The sequence below is a fragment of the Mesoplodon mirus genome (assembly GCF_964341445.2).
Source record: "Mesoplodon mirus genome assembly, chromosome: 10".
NCBI classification, from domain to species: domain Eukaryota; kingdom Metazoa; phylum Chordata; class Mammalia; order Artiodactyla; family Ziphiidae; genus Mesoplodon; species Mesoplodon mirus.
This window is the reverse complement of record NC_138986.1, coordinates 23,375,667-23,401,373: the sequence shown is the minus strand read 5'-3', so window position 1 is coordinate 23,401,373 and position 25,707 is coordinate 23,375,667.

Sequence of the window (25,707 nt, the reverse complement as noted above, 5' to 3'; positions counted from 1 at the left end):
TCCTTTCAGGTTTTGATAGATTTGATGGAAGAGATAAGGTGGAACAAAAATTGGATTAGGTGAATTCTTAAGTTTGTGAGCTGTTATTGAGAAAAAACATATTCCGAAAAATACAGTACAGTTAGAATAAAGTAACACTCAAATATAACTTTACAGAATGTAATGGTTATAAAATAACTGGAATATTTTTAAGGCAAAATCATTTACTGAACATCAATCTGCAAATATTTATGGAGCATCTATTATGTGTCAAGTATTTTTCTATATGCTTTGGGTATAGTAGTAAACAATTTAAAAGTTCCTGTTATTTTGGACCTTATATTTTAGCATAATCTAAGCTTAAATAGACTCCAAACTATTTTTAATATTTTAATTAATGCAATAAGGCTTGAATGAAAGAGAAAATATAGTTAACACATGGCTTGAAATCTTATTTCTGTCCATTAGTACTTTTATGAGTAGAGTACCTTATCAGATGTTTTGCTAAACCTGCAAATATTTTCAATAGCATTTCAATCTGTTGAAATTCAAAAATGAAATTTCCAGTGTTCTGAGGTCCTTGAGACAAGTAGACAGAGATGAGATTCTGGGAAGACCAAGGCAGCTAGAGTTCACAGAGGACCAGAGAATAGAGATCTACACATGGAGAGCATTCCAGAGATCTTTAGAAATTTTCATTCTAGTATTCAGCTGGGTATCAGTCAGCCAGCATATACTTATGAAGAAACTACCTAAGTCAAAGGAAAAAAGCTACCCAAAAGAATCAAAGAGGAAAAGAATACCCAAAGCTCGCACAGTGCCTGTTCTCACAGCCAGAGTAGATTTCCTAATTCAGAGGTCACTGGGTAGGGTAGTTAGACCAAAACAATAAGACTAAGTTAACACGTACAACAAAGATCAAGAACCTTTTTAAAAATACAAAAATTATCTAGCATGAAACAAGGTATAATTTACAATATCTAACATCCTGTAAAAAAGTAGCAGTCATACAATGGATAAGGAAAGTATGATGCATAATGAGAAGAAAAGTAAATCAGTTAAAGTATCCACCAAATGGCACAGATGATAAAATTAATAGACAAGAACACTAAAGCAGTTATCACATCTGCATTCAATACATTCAAGAATTTAGAGGAAAGATAGAAGATAATTAAAAAACATGAAAGATATTTTTAAAAGACCCAAATAAAATCTGTAGAGATAAAACTACAGTATCTGAGGTAAGAAGTTTATTAATGGAATTAACAACAAATTAATCCTTGTAAAGAGTAGTAAACTTGAAGACAGAGGAATAAAAACTATGCAAAATTAAACACTGGAAAAAAATCAGTGAAAAAAAGATTAACATGGAAACAATGAACTGGGGTACAACTTCACAAGTGGTCTGTTACACTCATAATTAGAGTCAACAAAGGAGGAGGACTAAATAAATATTTCAAGAACTAATGTACAAAAATGTTTCAAAATTGATGAAAACTATAAATCCATGCACCTAAGAAATTCAATGAATGCCAATCTCAAGAAATAAAAATACACAAATTCTATCAAACTGTAGACTTAAAGTGTGAATTACTGTATGTCAATTATCTGAATAAAAGTTTAAAAAATGACTTAGGAAACCCATGACTTAAAAATCAACACTCCAAACAAGAAAATATTTTCCCAACTCTCTTTTAGCTCTTCCTTCTTATATGACTCTTAACCTATCAATGTAACAAAACCTGGGATTTTTAAGGTAACTCTTAGCACAGTTTTACACTCTGACCAATTTTCCCTAACCTGCCTTGAAGCTATAAAGGACCTGCTGCCCCAGAAACATAACATCCCCAGTCCTTTCTTCCCCTAGGGACATCCTCATGAATAGGACGATTAGATTTGATTCATAGAAGGTATTATCCTTATATATCTAACAAGAAGATCTGGATTTTAAAAGAAACTTTGAATTTTTTTAATAAGTACTTCGCATTTTTAGAATTATTTCACTGTAAATCTGTGGTTTATGGTAAGCTTTGGTAATTCATTCTTCACTAGTTTTAATGATTGCTGTCTCTCTATAACTGTTTCAGTGGAGGCCACCTATCTTTTGAAATCTTTGTTTATACAGTCTCATTAACGGTGAGTTAGCAAAAAAGGATTGCGAGGTTGTTGAACACCAAAGGAAAGATTGTTTAGGTAACTTCCCTCCCCAGTACACTTCTCCTCTAGAATCCTTGCCAAAGATGCTTTTCTTGTGTCTTGAGTTCAGGTGGGACTTTTACATTACCTTTTTAACTACTAAATAAAAATTGGATATATCCAATATATCCAACATTATCTATCTATCTAGACATATCAGTAGATTATCATAAATATTCATGTAATCACTAGGTAAGATTTTCTTTTAATCCAGTACTCCTAGAAGCCCCTTGTCTGTGGCTTCTATTTTACACTTGAACAGTATTTTTAGTTGAACAGAATTTCTTGACTTTAATGTAGTTCAATGACTATCTTACCTTAGGATTGTGAGTTTTGCATCCTATAAGGGAAATATTTTCCTACTCCCAAATAATGGATACTTTCTCCTATCTAAACAATACTTCATAGTTTAGTATATTTACTATAGGTTTTTCATAGATACATTTTATCTGATTAAATATGTTTACCATTCTTAATTTTCTGATTTTACTTTAAATGCTCACTTACAAGTTGATGTTGAATTTTATCACCCTTTCTTACCATTGAGATAATCATGACTTTTCAAAATTTATTTTAATTTGATAAATTACATGTTGATTTTATAATGTTAAAGCAGACTTGCAATCCTTAAATGAACCCAAATTGGTCATTATGTGTTATATTTTTATATAATACTCGATTTAATTAGCTAATATTTAGTTTAGAATATTTGATTGCATAAATATGAGTAATGTTGTTCTGTAACTTTCATTTCTCATATCATCCTTGTTAGATATTGATTTCTAAGATATGAAAGTCTCATCAAATAACAAAACTCAGATGATTTCTCTTCCGAAAATGGAGGAGAATGGGTTATCATGAGAGTAAAGGAATTGAATGAAGGTCACATTTTGATGGGATAGATACTACTGGAATTATGGTGTTCAAATATGGGCTATTTTATTTTTTAAAACATTCTTATATTTATTTAAAAACAACTTTCTGTTGATAATGGTTATAATTTACTGAAATCTGACTATCTGTAAGCCTCTATTCTTGTATAAAATGTATCTGAGCACATTTAATCATTATAAAAACCCTATGAGGAAATACTATTTCTATACTTATTTTGCAGATGAAGAAAATGAGGTAGGTAGAGGTTTGAAAGCAAGTAAAATATCTCCCAGTTGGCGATAGTAAATAAATATCCAAAACTCAGCAGCATCTAAGTATAAGAACCTGTGTGGTCCCACCTCCCAACCTCCCACACATCTCAGAAATTATCTATAATGTTAGTCTGATGTATCAGTCAGAATCCAATCAGGAAGTAGAAACTGTATTAATTATTTTACAGAGAGAATTTAATGTTAAAATATTAACTAGGTATTAAAGCACTGCTAAATAACAGGAAAGGCAAGAACACACCAACTTATCACAGAGGTAGCTAACAAGGACACAGAGAAAAAAATGTAAGAGATTGAAATGAATAACACAAACACATGGAGGAGAGGGTCTTCAGAGCTGAGCCATAGGCATCTGAGAAGGAGTACTATTCAGCTGGTTCAGGGTCTTTAGGCTTGTAGAAAGTTCTCTGATGATTTGTAACCCAAGACTCCTAAGTGTGTGTTGGTAGGGGAATGATGTGGGGAAGCAACCAGCTGGTGCTGCAAAATTGATTCACCTGTTACTACTAGAACAAACAGCTACTGATTTGGATAATGTAGCTAGGTTTGGGTGATGCTGACAAGAATAAGGAGCAAGAAGAAAGCAAATAGGGGGTGAAACATCCCTTCTTCCTCCTCCAGCTATTCAGTCTTCCATTAGAACCTCAAGTGGCAAAGCTGACCAGGAAATGTGGCTTGCAGAGTCCCAGAACTAACCTCACAGAGTGCACTATAGAAGAGTATGTTTAAATTGGGAAATAATAGCTTAATAACTGTTACACATATTAATATTCTTCCATGCCTTTTTATGTTTGTGTAAAATTACTCCCTGCCCCTAAACTCCACCACACCCTGTCTAACACACACAGAACAACGTTTGGACCCAACGCATAGGAGCGTCTGGTACCAGACCTACACACTTAATGACTGCACTATACATGCAGTCTTCCAAAGGGAGTTTTAGTCTAGAACATAGAGTATAACCACTGTGAAATTATTCAAAAATATTTTACTCATTAATTCATGAATTCAACCTGGGAGAATGAGAGAAGAAAAGATGACTCTAAAATTTTAGGTTCAGCACTCAGAAGGATGGTGTAAAGATATGTGGTGCATATTTGCAGAAGATGACAGTCACCCAAAATGATCCTTATGGTTGTTTGTAGTCATCACTGTTCCCAGTTCCAGCTCAATCAACCACTAATCTTCATTGTCTCTATAATTGTATTTTCTGGAATGTATATAAGTGGAATATACAATATGTTCTCTTTTGCATCTGGCATCTTTTACTTAACATGTTTTTGAGTTTTCTCCATGTTATAGCATGTATTAGCCCATTGCAAAATAATATTCTATTGTTTATCCTTTCATCAGGTGGTGGACATTTGGATCATTTCCACTTTTTGGCTATTAAGCAAGGCTGCTTTAAACATTTGTGTGGAAGGCTTCGTGTAGACAAGTTTTTTTGGAGGGTAGATACTAAGTGTGGAATTACTGGGTTGTGTGATATTTTTATGTTCAACTTCAGAAACTGCCAAATTGTGTTTCAACATATCTGTACTATTTGACAACCCATCTGCAGTCATTGAGAGTTAAAGTTTCTCCATATCCTCTCCAACACTCAATATAGTCTCCCCTTTTTATTGTAGCCTTTCTCCTGGATGTGTAGTGGATTTTCATTATGGTTTTCATCTTCATTTCTCTAAGTACTATGATTTGAGCTTTTTTTGAGTGTATTAGCCATTTATATATCTTTGATGAAGAATCTATTGAAATGTTTTCCTATTTTTAATTGGTTTGTCTTCTGATTGAGTTTTAGGAATCCTTTGTATGTTCTGGATACAAGTCCTTTATGATAGATTCGGCCAATATTTTCTCCCATTCTGTGGTTTGTCTTTTCACTTTGTTATAAATTTCCCTAGATGTACAAACATTTTTAATTTTGATGAAGTCTAAGTTATCAACTTTTCCTTTTATGGATCATGATTTTTGGTGTTCCAACTAAGAAATCTTTGCCTAACTCAAGGAAAAATATTTTCTCCTGTTTTCTTCTAAATTTTTCATACCTTTAACTCTTTCACATAGGTCTATGATTCGTTTTGAGCAAATTTTTCTGTATGGTGCAAGTTCAGGGTCTAAATTCTTCCTTTTGCAAGTGATTACCCAACTGTTCTAATATCATGTCTTAAAAAGACTACTCTTTCCCCCATTGAAATGTCTTAACATCTCTGTTGAAAATCAATTGACTGTAAAAGGAATTATACCTGGACTCTTAATTATGTTCTATTAATCTATATGTCTATCTTTATGCACATACCAAGCTACCTTAATTACTGCAGCCTAATAGTAAGCTTTGAAACTCTGAAGTACGAGTAATCCAACCTTGTTCTTGATTTTTAGGGTTGGTTTGGCCATTCAGGTTCATTTGTATTTCAAGGCTGCTAAAATTAGAGATTGTGTTGAATCTATATATAAATTTTTGGGGAAATGTTATTTTTCTACTTAAAAAGTAATTACACCCATTCATTTATTGTTCCTGGTGAACTGCTAAGACATGAGTTCATATAGATTGGGTCATGACTATACAGGTCAGACTTATTCTAGAAACTGAACTCCCAGAGTAGCTGCCTCTTCCAAGAGAGAAACATATTGTTTGTCTTATACAATTCATCAATTTCCTAATTTACTGAGTTTTGCATGGTCTTCTTGAGGGCTGAGGCTTCATAACCTTCTTCATATTCAAAGGGAAATAGCTTAATACAGCTCAACATAACAAATGGTTTTTCAAGTCCTCATCAATGTGTAAGGTTAATGTGAAGCTTCATAAATCTCTGGGAATCCTTCTTGACAAATCTTGTCATACACATTGAGGCACCCCAATTTTACATCACAAAATTGTCATTTTACAGTCTGCTCAATTTTCCTTTTTGTGGCTAGGAGATAGTAGTGAGCATCTCTTCTTGGATCAGGTTTGTGGACAAATAAGGATTTTAACCAGATATCTTTTCAAAGTCTGTAATCTGAAGATGTTGTTCCTAAACTGGAGGCTGAAGTGATGGAGCAACCCAGGAGGCTGCTTCATGTGCCACATCTTGCTCCCACCATGTTGCTATGGCAACTTGACTACCACTACTGGAAGATGTTTGGTAAGATGTAAGACATCATAGCATGTTTGTATACTGATGAGAATAATCATATAGCACAAAGATGGATGATATAAGATAACAAATAAATTGCTGAAGATATACCATTGATCAGGAAAGAGATTCCTTGCAAAGGTGGAGGGAGAAATTTTAAATGAGGGAATAGTACATCTATGGAAATATGATGGAGGGTGGACATTTGTGGGTGAAATTGGGTACTTGTATATGGAGTTTGTCAAAATTCCCATTGAACCGTTTCAGTTTTCTCAATGAGTTAGAAGCTCCCTCATTGGCCGAAGAAGATGATAAATGAGAACAGAGGTGTGAAATAGTCATCTTGACTGAGAGAATAATTGGACCAGGGAAATATGGCATGATTGCCCAGACTCATTACTAACATGCTCGGGATTCCTGGTCATTAATTTAAGGTGAGGCCAGTCAGTATGGCTGTATAAGTGTATGTTTGTATGTGTGTGTATGTATCTGTGTGTTCCAGTTATACACATATGAATGCACGGAGAAGTTGGAAAGTTAGATTAGAAAGAGTTTGTCTTTTGCCAAGAAAGTATAAAAATGGGAAAGTAAGGTAGTGTGGTGGGTACTGATATAGCAAAGTCTCAAAGATAGAAGTTTAAAATTTAACTTAAATCTGTTAAATTAACAGATTTAAGTAATCAAATTTGTGTGGATGCAAAGTAAATGTTAAAAATTGAAATCATAGCTTTAGACAGCTGAGATGTTGCCAGAGTTTACTATTGTTTTGGTAATGCCATGGTGGTACAGCAACTGAGCTCTGAATCAAATCAAATCATACCATACTCTGAGAATAAAGATTTTCCAGATATCTGCAAGTCAGACAAAGTAGTTACTACGCTATGGGGATGATGCTTTTAACAGAGTGCTGAAAAAGTTTCACTAATTCTTTTATGTGCAATGCTGCCAGCTTTTATCTACTACAGTACTGAACCAGGAAGTGAGGGTTGGTAAGAATAGCTTCATGTCAAAATGTCACAGATTCCATCATCTTATTCAGGTTCAGTAGTTTCTCTTGGATAAATAATGTTTTAGTTTATTCTTTGGCTTTGGTGAATTGCCAGAGTTCTGAAATGGTTAATTTTAATTGTGTTCTTCATATTTCCATTGTTTTAGAAAAACAGTAAGTTCACCAGTTTCTCATTCTGCCCATTTCAGAAGTCAATCAGGATATGACTGGATTTTTAATAAAACATATTTGTCATGTGGGTAGAGTAATGAACTTGGGAAATTTTAATCCATGATGTGCTACTATTTACCTAAATGCTCTGGACTATGTTCCTCAACTTCATGAGGCCCTTGTTTCCTCATATCCATTTCCATTATGTTGATACTAAGGTATCATCTCTAATCCTATCATTACATGGTGGCTTTTAATTATTATTTAAAATGCTAATAGGTTTCCTGGAAGTTAAAAGGATTTTATTTCCCTTTTCCTTCTTTGATTTCTAACTATTTAAGAATCATATTTAATCAACTAGTTTTTCTACTATGACTCTGCTTCTCTAGTTTAATATATCTCATTCCTCAACAATGACTTTTCCACAAGAAAAAAATCTTGTGAAAAAAATTTACACGTTCAGTGAAATCTCTCCCACCTCCATATAATTTGTATGTTCAATACAAAAAAGAATGAATCAACTCCAAACTCATTTAAAATGAGTTTTTACAGAATCAAACATCAGATGGAAATAAAAGATTATTCATTTTATCTTCTTGTTTGTAGACTAAAACAATGTAGACAGGTAAGGACTTCCCTTCATTTTAAAAGGCTTCCAGAAAAAATAATATAATTATTTTGCTAAAAGAGTACAAAAAATATTTACCTTGTGAAATAATGTGGATCATTGGTTTTATTTCTACACTGCAAAATATTTGCTAATTTTATTTAAAAGCCGGCATTTGGGTCAGAACCAAGATTTTCTTCCAAAAAATTGGCCAGAGTCATTTTCTTTCTTTCTTTCTTTTTTTTTTTTTTTAAAAAAAGCAAACAATCAGTCTGTTCCAAGTCCAAAAAGGCTTTTACTGGACAGTCAAGTAGAACAGCCTTTTTTCCTAACAATTACATTTTGCCAACCATGTGGATAGAATAAAAAGAGAGATGCTATTTCAATTTCTCCACCTCCTTTGGAACTGATTTTTGAGTTAAAAGGAGTGCAGATATTAACTAGCTATTGGACTTCTTTTTTTCCCTGAGGAATGTCAGACATTCCTCTGTATACAGAGTGATTTCTCACAAATTCAAATTGAAAGTTAATCAAGAAACCTAATAGAATGTTGGGTGTCAGATAATCCTAGAAATTTCTCTGTTCTAGTTACTCTACTTGAGAAGTAATTTAGTGAAGTTTATTCCAATCATGAAAATTTTAAAAATTGCATCCAAAAAGTCTTAATTTTTAGCAGATGCTTAATAGTAGAAAATAGAATTCAGACTGTTCCCAAAGGTAATATACGTAACAGTAGTAATAATAACAATAACTGATAATTTTATAATTATACATAGGAGAGTTATATATTTATGTACATTGGAGGGCTGTTTTTTATAATTAGGCAAATGTCTGAAGGTATTATTTGTTCATGTTCTGAAGTACTGATTTCTCTATGGTCAATTGTCCAAATATTCTTGCTTTACAACATGATTCACCATCTGAAATGCCCATATTTATACACGTACTCAAATGATAGGCAATACAAGACTTACTTAGATGCTGCATTATATCTATCACATTTCCATCACATTGGAACATCCAACTGTGAATGACCTGAAATGCATATTACAGGAAGGAATAATCTCAGAGGTAATATTTATACATTTTCCAGAAATATTTCGAAGAATAGATTCCTCTGAGTATGTTGGTATAATGTGGCTATTGAGACTTAAGCAGCTTTCTTTTCTTCTACATTTAATTTGTAAGAACACATACAGCTTACTTCTGTACCTGTAAAAGCTATGCTAAAACAAAACAGAAGACACTCATCAATTTTAGGCTTCTTTTCACAATGAAACAAAAACCTATAAATTGGAAAATAAGGTCTTTTGCTTTTCCCTTGGGAGAACTAGGTCCTTGGCAAAAATAAATAACAAAATTCTCACATTTAATATGTTTTAATACCTGTTTGACAGTATTGAGACACAAGTAGGAATAGGTGTGAAGAAAAGTTACAATGTCTACTCTATATCATAATACACAATACTGACTCCTTTCTTGGACCAGGGTTTTGCCAAATTAGGTAGAAATTTAAGTCAACATGAAAATAGTCATGTTTTTAGACAATGTATAATCTTGTCAATTAATACTCACAGATTGAGAATCCACAATGGGAGAATGTACAATCTTACCCGAGATTCAGAACAGTGTGGAGATAGTGAAGAGAACTTAGAACCACATTTTATGATTCTAGTAACAAACCCCTGGTCTCTGCCATCTAAACTGCTGAAGTTTAGTGAAGTTCAATGATGTCAGCACCATCACCAGACATCGGACTGAAGTCATCCTAGGGCATTATAACTCCAGGTAAAATTACTTAGCTTTAGAGAGATACAGTGCTAGTAGACATGAATAGGGAGAGTTCAAGTGCTCTACATAGAGTTAGTTGGTGTTTCTAAGAGGTGATAGAGACTGAAAGATGAGGGGAGTTGGGAAGAGGAGAATCCAGGGAAAAAGAGCCTGGTTAAGACTGGGGATATTTAAACAAAGTGGACCAATTGTAAAACTTTTGACTTTGTAAAGATATTCCTTTTGGACCTAGAAAATGTAATATTTTACAACTGGATTTAAGTTTCTCACTATGTTTTGTCCATCAGTGTAGTAAAGAGTACTGTATATGCTAGTATTGTCTTCTACACTGGCCTTAGTGAAATTTTAAATAATTGGGATGATTGACCTGGCCCATTTCTTCCTCTGGTGGCATCTGTGAAAAGGGAGTAGCTTCCTTTCAGGTGATTTATCCAGAAGTTCTAACTAGTGACAAGAGCAAAATGAGTTGTGGTCCACAGCAGAACTGGCAGAAAAGGTAGTAAATAGTTGTTACCTTTTATATTATTTTATATCACTTCTAAGCATGAGTTTGTGGTGTGAATGGAAAGACTAAAACATGCATTTGGTTGGAGTTTGAAATCAAGTCTCTTACATAATGTTTAAATTTCCAAAATGTCCACCAATGGATGAATGGATAAAGAAAATGTCATACATACATACACACACAGTGGGATTCTATTCAGCCTTAAGAAAGAAGAAAATCTTAACATTTGTGACAATAAGGATGAATCTCGAGGACATTATGCTAAGTGAAATAAGTTGGACAGAGAAAGAAATACCCCATGATCTCAGTTATATGTGAAATCTAAAACAAAACAACAACAACAACAAAATCAAGATAGATACAGAGAACTGATTGGTGGTTGCCAGGAAGGGAGAAGGGGAGATGGGGAATGGGTAAAATAGGTGAAGGGGGGCCAAAGGGTACAAACTTCCAGTTATAAAATGTTATAGGGATGTAATATACAGCATGGTGACTATAGTTAATATCATATTGCATACTTGAAAGTTGCTAAGAGAGTAGATCTTAAAAGTTCTCATCACAGGAAAAAAAACTGTATGTGACGGATGTTAACTAAACTTACTGTGGTGATCATTTCACAATGCATACAAATATCAAATCATTATCTTGGATACCTGAAACTAATATGCTATATGTCAACTATCCCCAAATAAATAAAAAAGCATCACTTCTCATGCTGGAGAAAAATATAATGTTTAAAAATCCTATAATTTACCTCAATTTTATTTCTAAATAAAATTAATATCACCAAATTTATGAAACTAACAAAACATAACTGTATAAAAGATGATATGAGGACTCAAAACTCCTTTGAATATTAACTTGTTCTGAAAGCCTTATTTTAATAAATGTAATACTATTCTTTTGTCTTTGAGGGCTTAATTTACTTTATACATTTTGGTTTAGTTTGGTAAATGCCACATAAAAGTAAAACTTAAGAGAGTATTTTTAAATGGTATTTTATTGTGGTAGCAATGTTTATCATAAGCTCTTTCCTGTTAACATATTTTTAAGTTTATAATGCAATATTTTTAACTATAGGCCCAGCTCTCTAGAAACTTACTCATCTTTCATAATTGAAACTTTATGCTCACTGATTAGCAACATCCCCCATTTTCCCCATCCTCACCCAGTCCGTGGTAACCACCATTCTACTCTGATTCTTTGAGTTTGACTATTTTATATACCACCACACATAAATGGAATCATTCAGCATTTGTCGTTCTCTAACTGGCTTATTTTGCTTATCATAATGTCTTCAAGATCCATCCAATGTTGTCTCATATTTCAGAATTTCCTTCCTTTTCTAAGACTGAATGATATTCCATTATGTGTGTGTGTGTGTGTGTGTGTGTTTGAATCACATTTTCTTTATCCATTTATCATCTGATGGATATTTAGGTTATTTCCACATCTTGGCTATTATAAGTAGTGCTACAATGAACATAGAAGTGTTAATATCTCATTGAGATCCTGATTTCAATTCTTTTGGGATTGCTGGATTATATGATAGCTCTATTTTTAATTTTTAGAGGCACACTGTACTGTTTTCCATAGTGGCTATACCATTTTGTATTCCCCCAACAGTGTACAAGAGTTCCAATTTCTCCACATTTTTGCCAATATTTTTCCTTTCTTCTTTGATAATAGACATCCTAACAGGTGTGAGGTGATATCTCATTGTGGTTTTGATGGATTTCCTTTATGATTAGTGATGCTGAGCATCATACGTATACAGTCAACTGATCTTCAAGGGCGCCGAGAATACACAATAGAAAAGGATAATCTCTTCAACAAATGATGCTAGGAAAACTGGATATCTACAGGCAAAAGAATGACATTGGACCCACATCTTATACTGAAAAGAAACATCAACTTAAAATGGATTAAAGACATCAACATAAGACCTGAAACTATAAAACTCTTAGAAGAAAGCATAGGGAAAGGCTTCAGGACATTGGTCTTGGCAATGATTTCATAGATATGACAGCAAAAGCACACTGAGACACCAAAAACAAAAATAGACAAGTAGGACTATACTAAACTAAAAAGCATCTTTAAAGCAAAGGAAACTATCAACAGAGTGAAATGTAACCTATGGAATTGGAGAAAATATTTGCAAACCATAAGGGGTTAATTTCCAAAATATATAAGAAACTCTTACAACTCAATAGCAAAAAACTAGTAACCAAATTAAATGGGCTAAAGGCTTGAATAGACATTTCTCCAAAGATGACATACAACAGATACAGTATTTTTAAATTTAAGTAAACAGATTGTAGTTAAACAGGATCTAGTAGATATTGTACTACTGGATATGGGGATAAAATTTCAGTCATCATGGTGCACACAGAAGATATGCTAACCAGATATTCTCCAAAGACATCTTGTCTCAGTTGCTGGGAGTGCTGTCAGCATTTGGCTGTTAGCCCCTTGAAGTATTGTCTCAGCTTCACAGAGGTACCCTGCCCACACCAGTGTTAATCTGGGGCCAGCTTACTTCCAATGACCGATTCAGGTGAAAGTCCAGTCATCTTGGTTTAACATGGGACATCTCTGAGGGCCATTTTAAATATTTTACTCCCCATGGATATGACAGAGGGTGTAAAGCCACATTATAGAACAGATTCTCTCTCTTCTCAATCCTGCTTCTTCCTCCTCCATTCCAAATGTATTGATCATAAGGTTGTCCCTCAAAAATATCCTGAATGTTAAACTCTGTCTCAAGGCTGCTTCCTGTGGAATCTAAGCTGTGAAAGTTGCTGATTGGAATAACCCCAGAAAACAGATGTTAAGATGTTATTTTGGAGCTGGGTCACCTGGCACAGTCTAGCAATGAGGTACCCAGTCATGGTGGTAAAGAGAAACACATATCCTTGGCATAGGTGATGGTACGATTGTTAAGGTTCTTATGGTGAATTGGAACAATGAGTTGGTAGATGAGAATGTACTAGCTCATGAGATGAATCAGATATTTGAAAAATATGGAGAAAATAGAAGTAATATGAAAGAATTGGATGGCTTTCTAAAATCTGGTGAAGATCTAGAAAAGATAACATGCTGAGAGAAATCATGGGCCATTGATAGAAGGAAATACATTTCCATTGTTTGAAGACAGTAGGAGGTTTCTTCTCAAACCTATTATGAATCTCTCAGGATCTGGCTCCCCTTAGTCTCTTAGCCACTAGGCTTTAACTAGGGCTGAATAGCAACAAAACTCAGCCAGTGATATCCTAGGCCTATGAAGAAAGGAATTAAAATACACGTCAAAGGAGTTGCTATTCTAAAAGCATGTCCCAGTGGTAGTTGAGGGAAAGTATATAGGAAGAACTTTTGAAAGGTCTTGATAAAGGAGCCCACAACATAAATTTCAATAAGAGCATAATTAATGATTTAGATTCATTCCCTTGAGACTTAGGATTCAACATCTGGAAAGAATTGCAGGATATGGTATAAACTCATTATTAGTATGGCTGCTAAACATGAAAAAAGATGACATGTTCAATGAGGTCATAATTCTGGAAGTGCCATGTTTAATAGTGGGAAAAGGAATTAAAAGCATCATATAAGTCTTTATGGAAGAGGAATATACATACAAGGCTAGAAAACTCAGAAGATGTGTCATGTGAAAGCCTAATAGTTCATCACATACTGAGATCATATAAATAGCACTGGTGAGAGACACCATCATTCCTAAGGATGTCAGGAGTGTGTTCCTTCTGTAGGCCAGTGCTGTTGGTAGGAGACACTGTTACAGACCTAACTTCAGTGATTGCAATGGAAGTGACAGATTCACAAAACAAGAGGGACAAGGTGATAGCACTTAACTGTCAGAATCTAGATGGAAGAAAAGTTGGAGTGGCTTGCCAAAGGGGATTGACCTATAGATATTTATGGAGATACTTGACAGAACACATGATCACTATGGGTAAGTTAGGTCAGCATGCAATAAGTGTACTACTCAAAATATGCCAGCAGAAAAAAAACATGGTTGGATATCCGGAGGTCAAAGGCAGTTGTCTCAGTAAAAAGTCCAGGATCTCTTACCCTACGTCTAGGTCTTAGCAAGTTTTTGGACATGGAACCCATCAACTTCATGAGAGGTCAGGTCCCCAGAAGGAAGGACACTCCAACATCCTGTCATGTGTACATGGTAATAATAAGTCCAGTCTTTCCCCAAAGGCATGTATGAACATTTATTCAGATAACTGTACATAGGAAAAGGGGAAATACCCAAACATTGCAAGGATGGTTGGATACAGAGTCCAAGTTGACATTGATACTCAGAAACGGGGAGCATCATTACGTTCCTTCTGTTAGGTTAGAGGCATTTTAGGGCCAGGCAATAAATGGAGTCCTGGCTAAGGTCCAGATCATAGTGGGTTCACTGTCAGTCAGTAATTATTTCCCTGATCCCAGAGTTTATAATCAGGATAGACACAGTAGTCTGCGTGACTCTCACATTGTCTCTATAACCTGAGAAGTAAAAGCTATTAAAGTGAGTAAGGATAATATGAAGTCTCTGAAAGTACCTGCTGTCACATACACACATAACAAAGTTAGTAAATCAAAAACAATATCATACCCACTTTCATATCCAGAAGCTGTAATATTCAGAAATCTATGAGGACATAGATAAGTGTCAGCTTAGAGCAAATACTTTACAATATTGGGTGCTATCCTCCAAGACACAGTACATACCTTTACTAAAAGATATTTACATTTTTTTTCCTCATAAGAAGAATATATAAGTCTTGAGACAGGAATGGAAACAAAAGTGGCCTATTATCATCACTTCAAATGACCTTAATATTTTCTCCCTGCTTCCATAATTCTATGTTCGGCATGGTTAGAACTTCTGGTCCCCAGTGGGGAAATACTTCCACCAGGAAATACAAAAAGACCCCATTACCTTTTACACATTGGCTACCACCTGGGCACTTTGGATTTCTCATGCTAAGGGACTAACATGCAAATTGAGGAGTAACTATCTTGGCAGTGGAAATTGACTCTGATCATAAGAATATAGGGGCATTGTTACATAATGGGGGAAAGTAGGGATAGGTTTGATACGTAGGTGATCCACTTGAGTGCCTCTTGTTAATTCCTTGCTTAATTGTGATGAGATTTTACTGACCCAGGCTTATTGACCATGGATAAAGATATGGGTCACAATACCACATAAACCACTAAGACCAGTAGAAGTATTAGCTATGAATATAGACACTCTAGAATGCATAACAGAAGAGAAATGTGTCAGTTGTTTTACCAAGATCAGTTGTAATGGGAAGGGTTATAAGTTGTTCCATTTACCCTTCTCTTCTAGGTTTCCCCCAGAATGAGAGGTGCTTTTAAATTGCAAGAGGAGCTGTCCAACATATATATATGGAGATCTGAATCTGAGTGGTGCAAATGATGGATTATATAAATACATGCAAACCTTTCAGCAAGTACTTTTGGTCCCGTTTCTTGGGAGGGCTGTCAGTAGACATTTTTCAGCTCTGAGGGCTTCAGGGATTTCTTCAATTGCAGAGATCTGCCCCGCCTAAGGTCACAACTTTCTAGGGGCAGCCCACATCCAATACCTATTTAGGTAAGGGCTAGTCAAAGGTTTGATTATTTGGGTTCAGTGGGGGACCAGTCTGAAGGGCCATTTTAACACAAGAGTTTCCCATGAGTTTGGCGGAGACAGTCAGACCTGTACTACAGTTCAACTTTATGCCTCTGTCTAACCATCACCCTCCCTTCCTTTCCACAGGTTTGATGCTAAGGCTACTCCTTAATAAGCATCCTGATCATTGCACTTTGTCTCAGGGTTTGCTTCCTGGAGGACCCAGTTTGTGACTATCATTTAAAGAATTATTTTCCCATTACATCAAAAAATTTATTATTAAAAGTAATTAGCCTTCCAGAGTATATGAATGTTGTTCATTGAATAGATAATTTACATCCCCACTATGTGCTGTGAACTGGTACAAGGGACACAGCAGTGAAGGTGTCAGAGAAGATCTTTGCCCTTACTAAGCCTAGAGTCTAGTGGAAGATACAGAAATTTAAAATAATCACAAAAATAGTTATAACTGTGGTAAGAGGGAATAGTATAGAATATGTATCAGTTCAACATGAGTTGAGGTTAGATTTTTGAAAGAGTAACAGCATTAAAAAGAATAATGAGAAAGACAGAAAGTAATTCAGGGGAAGAGTCAGCAGATAGGTAACATTGATAATATCTGATAACAACAACCATAACAGCAGCAACAACAAATATATGATATCACCAAAGGAGAAACTAATCTTTTAAAAGTTGTCTTCCATCTGTTCCTGTCATAAAGTAAAGCCTAGCTCAAGAGAAACCTAAAAGACTCCAATTCAGTTTACTTTTGAAACTTTACTCAGGCAGTGTTGGTTTGTCATGCTATACACCTAAAAGTCAACATTCTTTTGTAATACTTCTCTCTTTATTCACTTCTTCCGACAGCATTTTTTTTTTGCACATTCTGAAGTTTTGTGTGTGTGGTTTTATGCTGAATCCTTGATTAACCACTTCAAGGCAATACCTTTTTTCCAGTGAAAATATCAACCACATTATTTGTGGAACTTTGCATGGACTATAGCAGGAAAGTGAAAGGAAAATTTACGAGAGAGAATAAAATGCTCTAAATAAAGCAAATCTGTCAAAATTAAACATTTATATAAAACGCCTTAATTTCATCTGTGACATTAACAATATGGCCAAGTATGAACAAAGGATATGCAAGTGAGAAGATGGAAACCCACAACAGTGTTTTCTCTAAACTCAGTTAACTAATTTTCTAATGGTTAATTAAAAAGGGATATTGATTTTTGGTGTGATTTTTCATGACCACTCACTGAGTTTCCCTTGTGGAAAAGAAAAAAGCAGTTAAATCTTAAAAATTAGTAGCAAAAGGCAAAATATATTTTTATTTTAAATATAAAAAAAGCATTTTATACTATTCTTCTATTGAATGAAACTAGACTATTTTACTTTAAAATTTTCACTTTAGGGAAAGACTTAAAATACCAAAATAAGGCCTTTGTACTTAGAGTCATAAAATATCAACATTTCTAACAAATAAAAATTTCATTTGGGTACAATTTAAAACTACTTCTAATATGCAAAAAAATGTGTGTTTCCACTGTACAGGAAATTCAAAGGGCTCAATGTATTCTAGGGAAAGCTTAGAATTTTATATTGGCACTCTTGACAATTTAATGACTCTTTCTTTTTTTTTTCCATTGTCCCTGGCAATGTAATTATCTTACTGGCATTATTTAGTCCAAGTCTCTTGTCAAAACTAGCCCTATAAAATGCCTACTGACAATTCTGAGTCTACTTGCTTTCTGTTCAGCCCAAGTTGTTTTATTATATTTTTTCCCCAGCAATTGATTTAAATGCTACCCAATTGTAATAAACTGTTCTCTTTCTTTGATGACTGCTGCAAGCTATTCTTATTTACAGCATCCATACTTGAAATCTACTCAATGGTTTTTGGATCCTGCTTTTATTTTAACAGGACTCTATTTCTGCTGCTCATTTTTGTGTTTTCATGTCTAAATTCCTCTAGGATTCAAACTGAGTTATCCCTTTAATTTCAAAGATGAGCTTAATATTTTAAAAAATTCTGAGGTTAAGGGCAAAGGCTTTTATTCAAAAATTATTTGAGAGAAATGACAGAAATCATTCCCTTATGTATTTTATGATAAATATACACATTTTTATTATATTAGTAACTGTAGAAGTTATAGCAAGAAATTTAGGGTACAGATTCTAGACAAATTGAGCTTATTAGCTTTTTTCTTTTTAGATTTATAAAGAACTGAATAATTTATATAAATAACCATATAATTATCTCTTAGTTATCTCATAGTTTTTATGAGATGAAAATTATAATAAAAAATTTATTATTTAAAGTAACACCTGTTTATGAAATTCAATTATAAATATTTAATTGCTTTTCTGAAAACCCTAGAAGAATGTATATTCTCTTAAATTAGAAAATTGTTCAATCTGATGTAATGGAATCTCATTTGGAAAATAAAATCAAATAAGCTTTTCCAAGACGATTTTTTTCAGAATGAAAATATGTGGAAAGTGCACAAACAATAGGTAATAATGAAAGGTAATTAAAGTATATATCACTAAGGGCAATAATATTCCATGAAATTATGTTATAGAAGTTATAAATTCTAATAACATCAATCTCATCAGTAACATTGTGGATGTGAGGAATATACATCAGAAAATTGTATAAAATTCAGGTAGAAATTAAATCAAAATTAATTAAAAAAATTCTTCTTTGGAAAGAGCATTATTTTTTATTATTGGATAAAACCTCTCTGCTCTTTTTTATTATTGGATAAAACTTCTCTGCTCTTTTTCTCTTCCCTCAAATCAGAACAATACAGTCAAATCTAGAGAAATGGTTCCTAAAATAGCAAAGTAGAACTGTGTCATGTATCATATAACACACACACACAAATCACACTGAAAAGCTTACACAAGCAGAAATAGACTTTATTAGGTGGCAGAAATCTCACGTGGATTTTAGAGCTGGCTACCAGAGCTGATATTTGGCAGTAAAGGCAATTAATATATATGAACCAGTTATATCAACTATCAAATATTTATATCAAAGCTGGAAATCATCACTCCTCTTAATTCTACAACCTACACTAATTTTTTGTACCATTCAGTTGGCATTTATCCTGTGATTTTTGTAATTATACACATAAACATATTTTATATTCCTAGCTAAATTGAGGCAAGAGATCATCTTGTCTACTTTATACTTGTCTTAGTTACTATCTTTATATACATCATATACATATAATTTCTTTCACTAATTTATCATCCCTGCTTGGTTTACATGAGGAGGCCTGGAGAATATGAGATTTTACTTAGTTTTCAAACCAGTGGAAAGACAAGATAAATGAAAGATTTAATATCAGGAAACATTCCCTAAAAATAACTGGAGAATGGAGAATAGAAAACAAAACAGAAGAAAAATTAAGAGAAAACCTAATAATATTGGGTATTAAAGGTGAATCTGATTCAGAATGATTAGCCTCTAATTTTTGCCTTAAGTACTCTGGATCTTTGGTGACAACAAACTGACAAATAAATAAGAGAAGTCAGCAAGAAAAAAATCTTTATAAAGTGTTATTCTTTTATGCCTAGTGTCAAAATTTAAGGTTTTCCTTTGGATCTTTCTTGTTGCTAGCATGCCTCGTTTCTGTATTGGGGAATTTCATGGACAGCATGGTACTTTGAAATCAAGACTGCTTTTGAATGATCTCTTCTGTATACAGTAGAGTAAAAGTTATTATAAATAGATAGATAGACAGACAGACAGACAGACAGACAGATAGGAGAGGGCAGAAATAAGTAATTGCTGGAGATTATGGAGACAAAAACATTCAAGGTTACCTGTGTTCAGCTTACTGCTCTCCTTATATATCTATTATAATGGCTAATGTTAACTGAGTACTTACTTCATACCAGGCAGTGTTACACAGCTATTAAATATATCAACCCACTTATTAACCTTCTTGTAAGTTAGGTAGTGTTAATAATGCTTCTTTTATAAATGAAGAGTCTTGCCAAAGAGTCAAGATTAGCAGGATTCCATGCTAAATAAATCATTGCCAACAGTTTCAAATTGTTTGAAATAAAAATCAATTCAATTAAATGAGCTCATATTTATCACACCGGAAGTAGGTTTTATGTAATGAATGAATGATGTATTTGAAAGAGTTTTCAGATCAAGAAAATGTCAAGAACTCAACGTATTTATACTCAGTGTCCCCATTTTCTCTGAAAGTGAACATTAGCAATGTGAAACATATGGACCAGTGTATTTATATTTTGCCAATGTTCAGGGAGAGCAGAAAACACCATCACTGAATTTTATGAATCTCAATTCATGAATGCTTAAATTAGTGCCATTATTAATATAAAGATTTAAAAAAATTCTTGAGTAGACCAAAGACATGATGGTAATGGAGCCTTATAGCAGACTGTGTAAGATCCCCATGAATCTTAACTATTACCACAAATGTACCCATGGTAAACAATTTTTCAACCTGACAAAAAGTCTTACATGTAGAACAAAGCAAAAATATATTGTCTTGGGCTATTATGTTTAAATTCCTACAATTGCAGCATTTGTGGATTTTTCATGATTGAGGGGTTCAAAAGTTATTACACATAGTAGTAAGATTCCAACTGTGAAAGATATTCTCTTAACAAGTTCTGGGACTCTAAAAAGGAAAAGTAAGTGGGGAGAAGAGGAAAGAAAGAATTTCCTATAAACTGAAAAGAAAACTTATTGTAATGATGAAATTATTCCCAGTGCTCCAAAGTCCCTGGAAACAACAACTATTATTGTTCACCTCCTGTCATCATATGAAATAAAAGACTGATGTTTTTATACAATCATAAAGATGAGTGTTCTACAAAGAACCTGGTTACTCATACTTTTATACAAAAAAATATTCTAGCAATATTTATCTGAGGATTTTAGGTGACAATTTTAATAAATTCTGGTAGATGCATACACTAAATTTCACCATTCTAAGCCTTTAGAAATGAAGTTACATGATTTATATCCATTCCTTTTTGGCTGAACCTTGAAGCTATAAAAAGTGACTGATTTTGTGCTCATGTGAACATGGAAATATACAAATTTGTTCCCCTATTGCTATAATTAGTCAGTGACATAAATTCAAGTCAATAATTTTAATTTGTATTGCATTATGTTGCCTAACACAGATTTATATGTTACAAAATGCAATTAAAATATAGCTTGGAGTCATTGCAATAAATAAATAAATTCATAACACAGATAAGACAAAGAAAAATACTTAACAGTTAGTGTTTTGAAATTTTATTTTCAAAATATGTATGAAAAGTCTAGTGTATGTCTATGAATTAAAATGCAATGACTTGTGTTGTAAACTACTGTAGCAGGAATATGATAGGTTCCTGACTAACTGTTACATTTACCTACACTTTAAAAGCAGGATTAATAAAACTATTTTTATAGAAGACCTAATTATCTTATACTTTTAATTTTAAAGTGTGATTTGAAAAATATAGAGTAGTACATACCCTGATTTTAAATTTTGAATGGGCTTGATATAATGGGTCAATAGCTTAAAATATAAGATGACAGTGTATTTCTTTAAACATTTTCTCGTTATTTCAAAAATTTAGGGGGAAGGACCTTCAAGATGGTGGAGGAATAAAACATGGAGATCACCTTCCTCCCCACAAATACATCAAAAACACATCTACATGTGGAACAACTCCTACGGAACACCTACTGAACACTGGCAGAAGACCTCAGACTTCCCAAAAGGCAAGAAACTCCCCACATACCTGGGTAGGGCAAAAGAAAAAAGAAAAAACAGAGACAAAAGAATAGGGACAGGACCTGCACTTCTGGGAGGGAGCTGTGAAGGAGGAAAAGTTTCCACACATTAGGAAGCCCTTTCACTGGAAAGACCGGAGGTGGTGGGGGAGGCTTTGGAGCCATGGAGGAGAGCGCAGCAACAGGGGTGCAGAGGGCAAAGCAGAGAGATTACCTCAAAGAGGATCAGTGCCAACCAGCACTCACCAGCCTGAGAGGCTTGTCGGCTCACCTGCTGGGGTCAGTTGTGGCTGGGAGCTGAGGCTCAGGCTTCGGAGGTCAGGGAGAGGACTCGGGTTGGCTGTGTGAACACAGCCTGAGGGGCTAGTGCCCCACAGCTAACTGAGAGTGAGTCCAGGAAAAACTCTGGACCTGCCAAAGAGGCAAGTGACGACTGTTTCGAGGTGCATGAAGAGAGGAGATTCAGATCACTGCTTAAACGAGCTTCAGAGATGGACATGAGCTGGGCTATCAGTGCAGACACCAGAGACGGGCATGAAATGCTAATGCTGCTGCTTCAGTCACCAAGAATCCTGTGTGTAAGCACAGATCACTATCCACACCTCCCCTCCTGGGAGCCTGTGTAGTCCACCACCGCCAGGGTCCCGTGATCCAGAGACAGGTTCCCCAGGAGAACACACGGCATGCCTCAGGCTGTTCTGACATCATAATGACCTCGGCTGCCACATGCTTGACCAGCATTTCAATTATAACTACCATAACCCTCCCTCACCCTGACCTGAGAGAGCTAGAGCCACCTAATCAACCGCTCCTTTAACCCTCTCATGTCTGGGCAAAGAACAGAAGCCAGAGGGCAACCTACAGGCAGAGGCAGGGCCAAATCCAAAGCAGAACCCGCTGTGCGAACAAAGAAGAGAAGGGAAAATTTTTCTGTGCAGCCTCAAGAGCAGTGGATTAAATCTCGACAATCAACTTGATGTACCCTGCAAATGTGGAATACCTAAAGAGAAAATGAATCATCCCAAAATTGAGGCAGTGGCTATGGGAGCAACTGCAGACTTGGGGTCCACTGTATGTGACTGATTAGTTTCTGATTTTTATGTTTATCTTAGTTTAGTTTTTAGTGCTTGTTATCATTGGTGGATGTGTTTATTGGTTTGGTTGCTCTCTTCTTTTTATATTTTTATTTTAATCTTTGTAATATTTTTTTTTACTTTTTATTTTAATAACTTTATTTTATTTTATTTACTTTTCCTTCCTTTCTTTTTTCTCGCTTTTCTTCTGAGCCATGTGGCTGACAGGGTCTTGGTGCTCCAGCTGGGTGTCAAGCCTGAGCATCAAAGGTGGGAGAGCCAAGTTCAGGATACTGGACCACCAGAGAGCTCCAGGCTCCATGCAATATCAATCAATGAGAGCTCTCCCAGAGATCTCTGTCTCAATGCTAAGACCCAGCTGCACTCAACAACCAGCAAGCCCCAGTGCTGGACACACCATGCCAAACAACTAGCAAAACGAGAACACAGTCCCACACATTAGCAGAGAGGCTGCTTAAAATCATAATAAGTTCACAGACACACCAAAACACACCATCAGACTCAGTCCTGCCCACCAGAAAGACAAGATCCAGCCTCATCCACCAGAACACAGGCACCAGTCCCCTCCACCAGGATGCCTACACAACTCACTGAACCAATGTTAGTCACTGGGGGCAGACACCAAGAACAATGGGGACTACGAACATGTGCCTGTGAAAAGGAGACCCCAAACACAGTAAGTTAAGTAAAATGAGAAGACAAAGAAATACAGAGCAGTTGATGCAGCAAGGTAAAAAAACACCAGACCAAAAATTTGAAGAGGAAATAGGCAGTCTACCTGAAAAAGAATTCAGAGTAATGATAGTAAGATGACCCAAATCCTGGAAACAGAATGGAGAAACCACAAGAAACATTTAACATGGACCTAGAAGAACTAAAGAGCAAACAAACAATGATGAAAACCCCAATAAATGAAATTAAAAATTCTCTAGCAGGATTCAACAGCAAAACAATTGAGGCAGAATAACAGATAAGTGACCTGGAAGATAAAATAGTGGAAATAACTACCACAGAGCAGAATAAAGAAAAAAGGATGAAAGAATTGAGGAAAGTCTCAGAGACCTCTGGGACAACATTAAATGCACAAACATTTGAATTATAGGGTCCCAGAAGAAGAAGAAAATAGAGAGGGACTGAGAAAATATTGGAAGCAATTATAGTTGAAAAATTCCCTACCATGGGAAAGGACATAGTCAATCAAATCTAGGAAGCACAGAGAGTCCCATACAGGATAAATCCAAGGAGAAACACACCAAGACACATATTAATCAAACTATCAAAAATTAAATACAAAGAAAAATATTACCAGCAGCAAGGGAAAAGCAACAAACAACACACAATGGAATCCCCATAATGTTAACAGCTGATATTTCAGCAGAAACTTTGCAAGCCAGAAAGGAGTGGAAGGACATATTTAAAGTGATGAAAGGGAAAAAGCTACAATCAAGATTATTCTACCCAGCAAGGATCCCATTCAGATTTGATGGAGAAATTAAAACTTTTACAGACAAACAAAATGTAAGAGAATTCAGCACAACCAAACCAGCTTTACAATATGCTAAAGGAACTTTTCTGCCAGGAAACACAAGAGAAGGAAAAGACCTACAATATCAAACGCAAAACAATTTAAAAAATGGTAACAGGAACATACATATCGATAGTTACTGTAAATGTGAATGGATTAAATGTTCCCACCAAAAGAAATGGGCTGGCTGAATGGATACAAAAACAAGACCCGTATATATGCTGTCTAAAAGAGACCCACTTCAGACCTAGGTATACATACAGATAGAATGTGGGTGATAGAAAAAGATATTCCATGCAAATGGAAATCAAAAGAAAGCTGCAGTAGCAATTCTTATATCAGACAAAATAGACTTTAAAATAAAGACTATTACAAGAGACAAAGAAGGACTCTACATAATGATCAAGGGATCAATCCAAGAAGATGATATAACAATTGTAAATATTTATGCACCCAATATAGGAGTACCTCAACGCATAAGGCAAATGCTAACAGCCTTAAAAGAGGAAATCAAGAGTAACACAATAATAGTATAGGGGACTTTAACACCCCACTTTCACCAATGGACAGATCATCCAACATGAAAATAAATAAGGAAACACAAGCTTTAAAACAAGATGGACTTAACTGATATTTTTAGGACATTTCATCCAAAAACAACAGAATATACCTTCTTCTCAAGTGCTTATGGAACATTCTCCAAGATGGATCATATCTTGGGTCACACATCAAGCCTTGGTAAATTTAAGAATATTGAAATCTTATTAAGTATCTTTTCTGACCATAATGCTATGAGACTAGATATCAATTACAGGAAAAAAATCTGTAAAAAATACAAACACATGGAGGCTAAATAATACACTACTGAATAACCAAGAGATCACTGAAAAAATAAAACAGGAAATCAAAAAATACCTAGAAAAAAGGACAATGAAAACACGACGACCCAAAACCTATGGATGCAGCAAAAGCAGTTCTAAGAGGGAAGTTTACTGCAATATAATCCTACCTTAAGAAACAGGAAAAATCTCAAATAAAGAACCTAACTTTACACCTAAAGCAATTGGGGAAAGAATACGAGAAAAACGCAAAGTTAGCAGAAGGACAAAAATCATAAAGATCAGATCAGAAATAAATGAA